At 57.9% G+C, this 6057-nt stretch overlaps 1 long non-coding RNA gene across 1 annotated transcript; it reads right to left on the minus strand.

The window, feature by feature from the left end:
• Positions 1–4198: 4198 nt before the first annotated feature.
• LOC107182926 lies at positions 4199–5551 on the minus strand. The gene is made up of 3 exons (XR_001513687.1): positions 5132–5551; positions 4696–4840; positions 4199–4514 (listed from the first exon to the last, which is right to left on the minus strand). It is a non-coding gene; the product is annotated as an uncharacterized LOC107182926 (long non-coding RNA).
• Between the last annotated feature and the right edge of the window lie 506 nt (positions 5552–6057).

Genomic DNA, 6057 nt, shown 5'->3' on the forward strand with positions numbered 1-6057 from the left:
TTCTTGCTCTAATTGTGAATGGTTCAAAAGATCAGCAAGATACACTCCTGTTGGGTGTGTTTGTTGACACAACCTTGCCTGAGGGCTATTTGGTAGGTAGCTAACAAAAGTAAAAAACAGAAAAGAAAAAAAAAAAGCCAAGCTTCTGAACAATAAAGCCTAGGAATTTATCCTAAGGAAATAATAAGGCAAATTCACAAAGAATGTTCATTGTAGCAATGTTTATTACAGCAAAATTGGAAACAAACTAAATATCTACTAATAGGAAAATGGTTAAATAAATTAAGGTACATCCATAAAATAAAATATTAAGCAACTCCTTTAAAAGATTGTGTAGACATATTATTAGGAAAAATGTTTATCATTTATAAGTAAAAAACAAGTTACAAAAAGTATATTTTTGTAAATATAGGTACACAGAAAAAAATAAATTCCAAATGTACTTTGCTGAATTGTCCAAAATGTTTTATATTTTACTTTATCGGAACGAGCAATAACAATGTTTCCATTTGGGAAACCTGAGGCCCCAGGTCAGGGGTCCCTTTCCTCACTGCGTCTTCCTCGACCCTCCTCACCCACTCCCACCCCAGCTCTGTTCTGTGAGGTGGGGGACTGTGTCCCCAGCAGCCAGCTCTTTGAGGCCCTGGGCTCGGTTGATTTATCTCCCTCCGGTCCCCAGGGCCTGGCACTAACTAGTGCTCCGCGCACAAGAACGAGTGAAGGAATGCACGGCTTCGTTTTCTGAGGTTTCCCTGAAAGATCTGTGAATTGGAAGGAATCGAGGCGCCCGAAAGGCACTGGGTCTGATCCTACTCGGCCAGAGCTGAAGGCGAGAAGGAAAACACCTACGAGACCGAGTCGGATCTGGGTTCCCAACTCCCCGGAGGCGCAGCGGCATTGTGACCCCCGGGAAACGGCGCGTCGCTGAGCCTTAGCCGACAGGACCGCCTCGCTCCCCAAGGACTGCGAACGAAGCAGGACTGCACACCCCGAGCTCCTGGCAGAGCGGCGGTACACAGTAGGCGCTCTAAGTTAGCAGCTTACAGTTGGGCGATGGACAACACTCTCGCGCGTCGTCCCAGGCTCAGACGCGCCCCGCCAGGAGCGTGTGCGGACGGAAAGCCCCGCCACACCGGCCGGCGGCCTCCCGCGCGCGCACCGCAGGCGCCGGGGTGGTACCCAAAGCCGAGCCGACGCCGCCGGAGGCTGCGCCGGGGGTTCGGGCCGCGCCCTCGGAGCCTGAGCCTTCGCTCTCTCTCCTCTGGAGGCTGCCTGGCCCACACCTCGGTGGGAGCGGGGGATGGGGAGGCCCCAGGGCCCGGGAAGAGGCTGAGCACAGAGGGTCCCGCAGTCCCCGAGGGTGAGCGTGCGGAGATTGGCCGCAGCCCGCGCCTGGAACCGGGCAGAACGTGGGCCTCAGGGAGGGGGCCTCCCCTGGGTTCGAATTCTGCTCGCTCCCTACTGGTTGTAAGGTGTGGGGCAAATCACCGCACCGTCCTGTCCAGGGAGACAGTGGGACTTGCCTCCAGAGAGCCGGGCGACTGAAGATCTTTAGAGGAAGCGCGAGGCGCAGGGCCCCTCGCAGGGCGGCGCCCAAGAAGGCACCCGCCGCGCGGGACAGGTTCTGCGGGCTGCGGAACAGTGTCCGGTCCTTAGCCCTGGCCCTGGCCGCGTCCGTGGCTTTGACCGCGCAAAGGGGCCGTTGTTTGGTTTGGTTTGGGTTTTGCAGGCTCGGGGCGGGGGCGGGGACCGCAAACCAGGCTGCGCGTCGGTCAGCCCGGGGTGCCCGAGGCTCAGTCTTAGTTAACGTTGCTGGGAAGTTGATCCGGAGGAAAATGTGTGGCGTGTCTGTGTGTGTCTGTGTCTGTGTCTGTGTCTGTGTGTACAGGTGTGCGCGCGTCCACACGCGTGTTCGTACGTATAAGGGCGTCTGCGGTTGTCAGGAGGCTGGGTGCGCGGCGGCCCCCGGCCCCCTTTCCGCGGCAACCCCTTCCCGGTTCAGAGTTTCCGCCAAACTGACGGAATCTGGCGCGGCCCGGGGAGGGGTGGGGGCGGGAGGGGCGGTTCCGTCCCGGAGCCACTGGTTTGGGGATAATTACTTTTAATGTCAGAAAGATTTAGTTTAATATCATCTCTATTAGGGCTGCCGGGAGGGTAATTAAACGGGACGCGCTGCAGCCGGCAAACAGATGGCGTCTGCTTGCTCCGAGGCCGCGGACAAACAGCGCAAAAGTCAAAGCCTCGCGGGTGCCCGTCAGTGAGCGCTCCTTCTCAGGGCCACGGCGCCGCGCCGCCAGCCTCCTCGGCGCCCCTCACCCCGCAGGCTCACCTCGGGTCCCCACCGAGGGCTTCCCTTTCATCCCACCACTGCCTAGGGGAGGGGTGGTGGGGGTTGGGGCCAGCAATGAACGTGGGTGGAGGTGGATATTCGCGGCTGGGAGCCCTCACGGGGCCCCAGCCCCTGGCACAGCAAGGGCCTCAGCAAATGATCCTGAGCTAAGAGGACGTGCGAGGGAGCTTGTGCTTGTGCCCGCAGCTCCCTCGTTTGTCTGGGGAGGTCTGACTTCTCTCCCAGGGTCCAGCCACCTGCAGAGCGCTGGAGTGAGGTTAGGGCAGCGGAGGAGGAGGGCACAGTGTGTGAGCATATGCTCCTGGCTGGGTGGGAGTCTGCGGGCGTCTGGGTGAGAGGTCACACGCCAGGTGGATGTCCCGAGGTGGGCACGCTTACGAAAGTGCTGTGAATTCGATGGAACTCACTCAAGTGTCCTCTTGAGTGTGAGGGCAGCCTGCCAGGTGAGTGCACCCTGCCGGTAGGTAATTGCATGCAGGTATGGGGGTGTGTGCAGGGCTTTGCAGAATGAGGTCACAGGTGCAGGTGGTATGTTAGGATGGGAAGACACCCTCTGCTGTAAGTAGAGGGGGAGCTTCCCACCGCTGGTGGCTCAGCCGGACCACACCTTCCAGTCCGCTCCCCTCTTCCTGACTGGAGTCCAAACCAGCACCAGCCCCAGAGTGGCACGTGGAGGACCGAATGCAGTGACCTCGATCCAGGGCATTGCTCTACCTCTCTCGAGGACACATTCACTCACATGAGCACCCCAACTTTGGGGGCACCAGAAGAAAGGCTGTGGGTCTTGGACCTGGGGGCCTGTGAACAGGAGGAAAGAGGAGCCAGAGGCACCTGATGTAGGGGTGGGCAGATTCCCTCAGGTTGGGCTGGTTTCCAGGATGTGTCCTCCCCCACCCCCCTAAGAAAATGAGGCTCCTGAACACTAGTGAGAGAGCTTGAGGTTCCCAAGTCTGAATCCTCGGCTGGTTCCTGGGCCCCCGCAGGTTTACTCATTGAACTGGAGTGAGGATCTCACCGTGGCTTGGTGGTCTCAAGATGTGGACATGGGGTGTTTGGGCCACTGACCCCTGAAAGCCAGGCTGGTTTCTATAGTTCATCTCCTTTGAGGCTTAAAATAATTTCTGGCCCTGGCTGGTGTGACTCAGCTGGTTGGAGTCAGCACCCCTGATCTTGCCCTGGAAAGTTGCAGGTTCCATTCCAGCCATGGCACTTACCAAGGTTGGGGTTGAATCCTTGGTTGGGGCACCTACAGGAGGCAACCAAGTGTGTCTTTCTCTCACATCCATGTTTCTCTCTCTCTCTCCCTTCCTCTCTAAAATAAATTTTAAAAAATTAAAATAATAATGATTTCTGGAAAAACAGTCCAAGGAAGCTCTGAAAGGAGGAGCCTGGCTACTCCTTCCCAGGATCTGGCTTCGGTCTTCTCTTCCCACCCACTCCACACCCCGCAACTCCAGGACGCAGTTAACGCAAAGATTTCCCTGACTTGGAAGGAAAGCTGTTGGAAGGTGGGGCCTGGGTCCTATGCTAATGAAGAACGTATTATCCCAGACTCACTCCCTTACCCTCACTTCATGCGGGAGACCCTGGGGGGAGGCGGGGGTTGACCACTTTCTCTCTCTCAAATGCATTCTCAGGCTCCAGCAAGTGGAATTTGTCAGAAGCGAATGGTCTGGTTTCTACCCCTGTCATAGAATCTGTCCGGGTCAGAGTGCACCCATGCGCAGGCCTACTCAACTTTCTGGAAGCTCTGTGCCTTACCGCTGCGCACACCACCCTCTTCTCCCCCCACCCCCTCCCCACTCTGGTCCTGAGGTTTGGCTTCCCGGACGAACTCGCCCGGAGGAACTCGCCAGCGGCTCCTGGGTCTGCAGTGGGGCCAGGCTCCTCGCGCCCGCGCCTTTCTCTGAGATCCCCAGCCCTAGACCTCAGAGGCGGCTGGGCAGGTAGGGCGCCACCCAGTAGCCATGCTAAGTGGAAGCGGCTGCGTCCTGAGGCGCCTGAGCCGAGTGTGCACGCCCAGTCGGTCCACGCCCCGGTGGCTTCGGCCAGAACCCCGTGGCCCTGTGAGTTCGAAAGCACAGCGGGAAACGCGTGGTCTGGAGCAGAGGGAGAACAATGGGAAGACGCACTTGTCTGGCTAATTAAGCGAATTTTCATTGCTCTGAACGAAAGAGAAAAGTAGATAATAAACGTGAGAGTGGGAGACCATTAGAACAAGGAAAAGGGGGGGTTTTCCACAGAGAACCACAGATAGAGAAGCCCCAGGCGACCTCGCCCGAGGAGCGCAGCGTTAACCCCAGATGTTGCCTTACAAAAGGGAAACAAAATGCGAAACCTGTTACCTCTGCAGACTGAGCTGCAACGCAGGGCCCTGACGTGAGGACGGCAGAGTGAGGCAGAAGTTAAAACTACTCCTGGGGGCTGCGGCGACCTTGTCTCTGGGCCGAAGGATGGACACATGGGTGCGCGTCCGGCTTCCAAGAGGATCTGAGGAGACAGGGAGACCACTTTTTACTTTCGTTTAAAAAACAAAATCAAACTGTTTATTAATTTAAAACAACAACAAAAATAATCCCGCCACCATGGAAAAGAAATCTGGATGCTGCAAAGCGAGGGAAGGAAAGAGCAAGAGGGGAGAGGGCTGGGGTTCGGGCGGGGCGGAGCGGGGAGAGGCGCAAAGGAGAGGGAAAGGCGCCGCCGGCTCGGACGGGAGGCGCAATCTCATTTCTTCTCCCCAGGCTCCACTTTAAAAACAAAAACCCTATTAACCACACTTACCTTTGTGAGGCCTTATCGTATCAGAACATTTTAAACAATTTGCGCTTTAAAGGCTGCAGCAGAAAAAATCCAAACAGGCTCCTGACCACCCCAAATGCATCGGACTGGGGACGCGGAAACCGCCGGAAGGAAGCCGGAAAAGAGTCTCGGCACCTTCTCCGCGCGCGTTGCAACCCCGCCCCGATCGCGGTAATTGAAATGTCACCTGCCCCCATCTCGCCCCGGGCCGCCAGGGCCACTTGGGAAAGTGGGTCTTGCCTCGCGCCCCCGGCCAGGGAGAGCGGCGCGGCAGAGCCCGCACCCCAGAAACTGAGGGGTTACACAGGTCTACGTAGAGGCGCCACCCGACACGGTAATTAGGCGCAATTCACACGCTCTCCAGCGCGCGGAAACTACTTGTCACGATATGTTCAACGCTCCTTCTGGCCCACTTTTCTCCACTCCTCCCCGGCGCGCCCCTCCCTCCCGGAGGCACTCGGTGAAGCCTTAGGAGTTTCGAATCTTTCGGACACTGTAGAACGCGGGGCTCCCCGGGCGCGGGGCCGGCCAATCAGAGTGTCGTCTGCCTCCCCTGACCAATGGCAGGCGCCACATTGTTGTCCAATTCTGTCTAATGGAGCCCTGAGGAGCAACAATAGAGCGGGCGAGCGGCTCAGTGAGAATCTGGCAGCGCCGGGCAACTGAGGCCCGGCTGTGCGCAGCGTCCGGGGCGCTCCGCGAGGGGACGCGGCGCGGGGAGGGCAGGGTCGTGGGTTCCTGCCAACCGGTCCCCAGACGGTCCCCCGGCTCCAATTCCCGACGGAAGGGCTGGACCCCGCAGCGTCCAGAGGGGGTCCGGAAGTTGGGACATGGTGACCGAAAGAGGGTGACGTGGTCAGATAAGGAGCCAGGGGGCCAAGGGAAGAGGCCCGGGGCGCCAGCGTCGG

Source organism: Myotis davidii, unplaced genomic scaffold, assembly GCF_000327345.1.
Source record: "Myotis davidii unplaced genomic scaffold, ASM32734v1 scaffold539, whole genome shotgun sequence".
NCBI classification, from domain to species: domain Eukaryota; kingdom Metazoa; phylum Chordata; class Mammalia; order Chiroptera; family Vespertilionidae; genus Myotis; species Myotis davidii.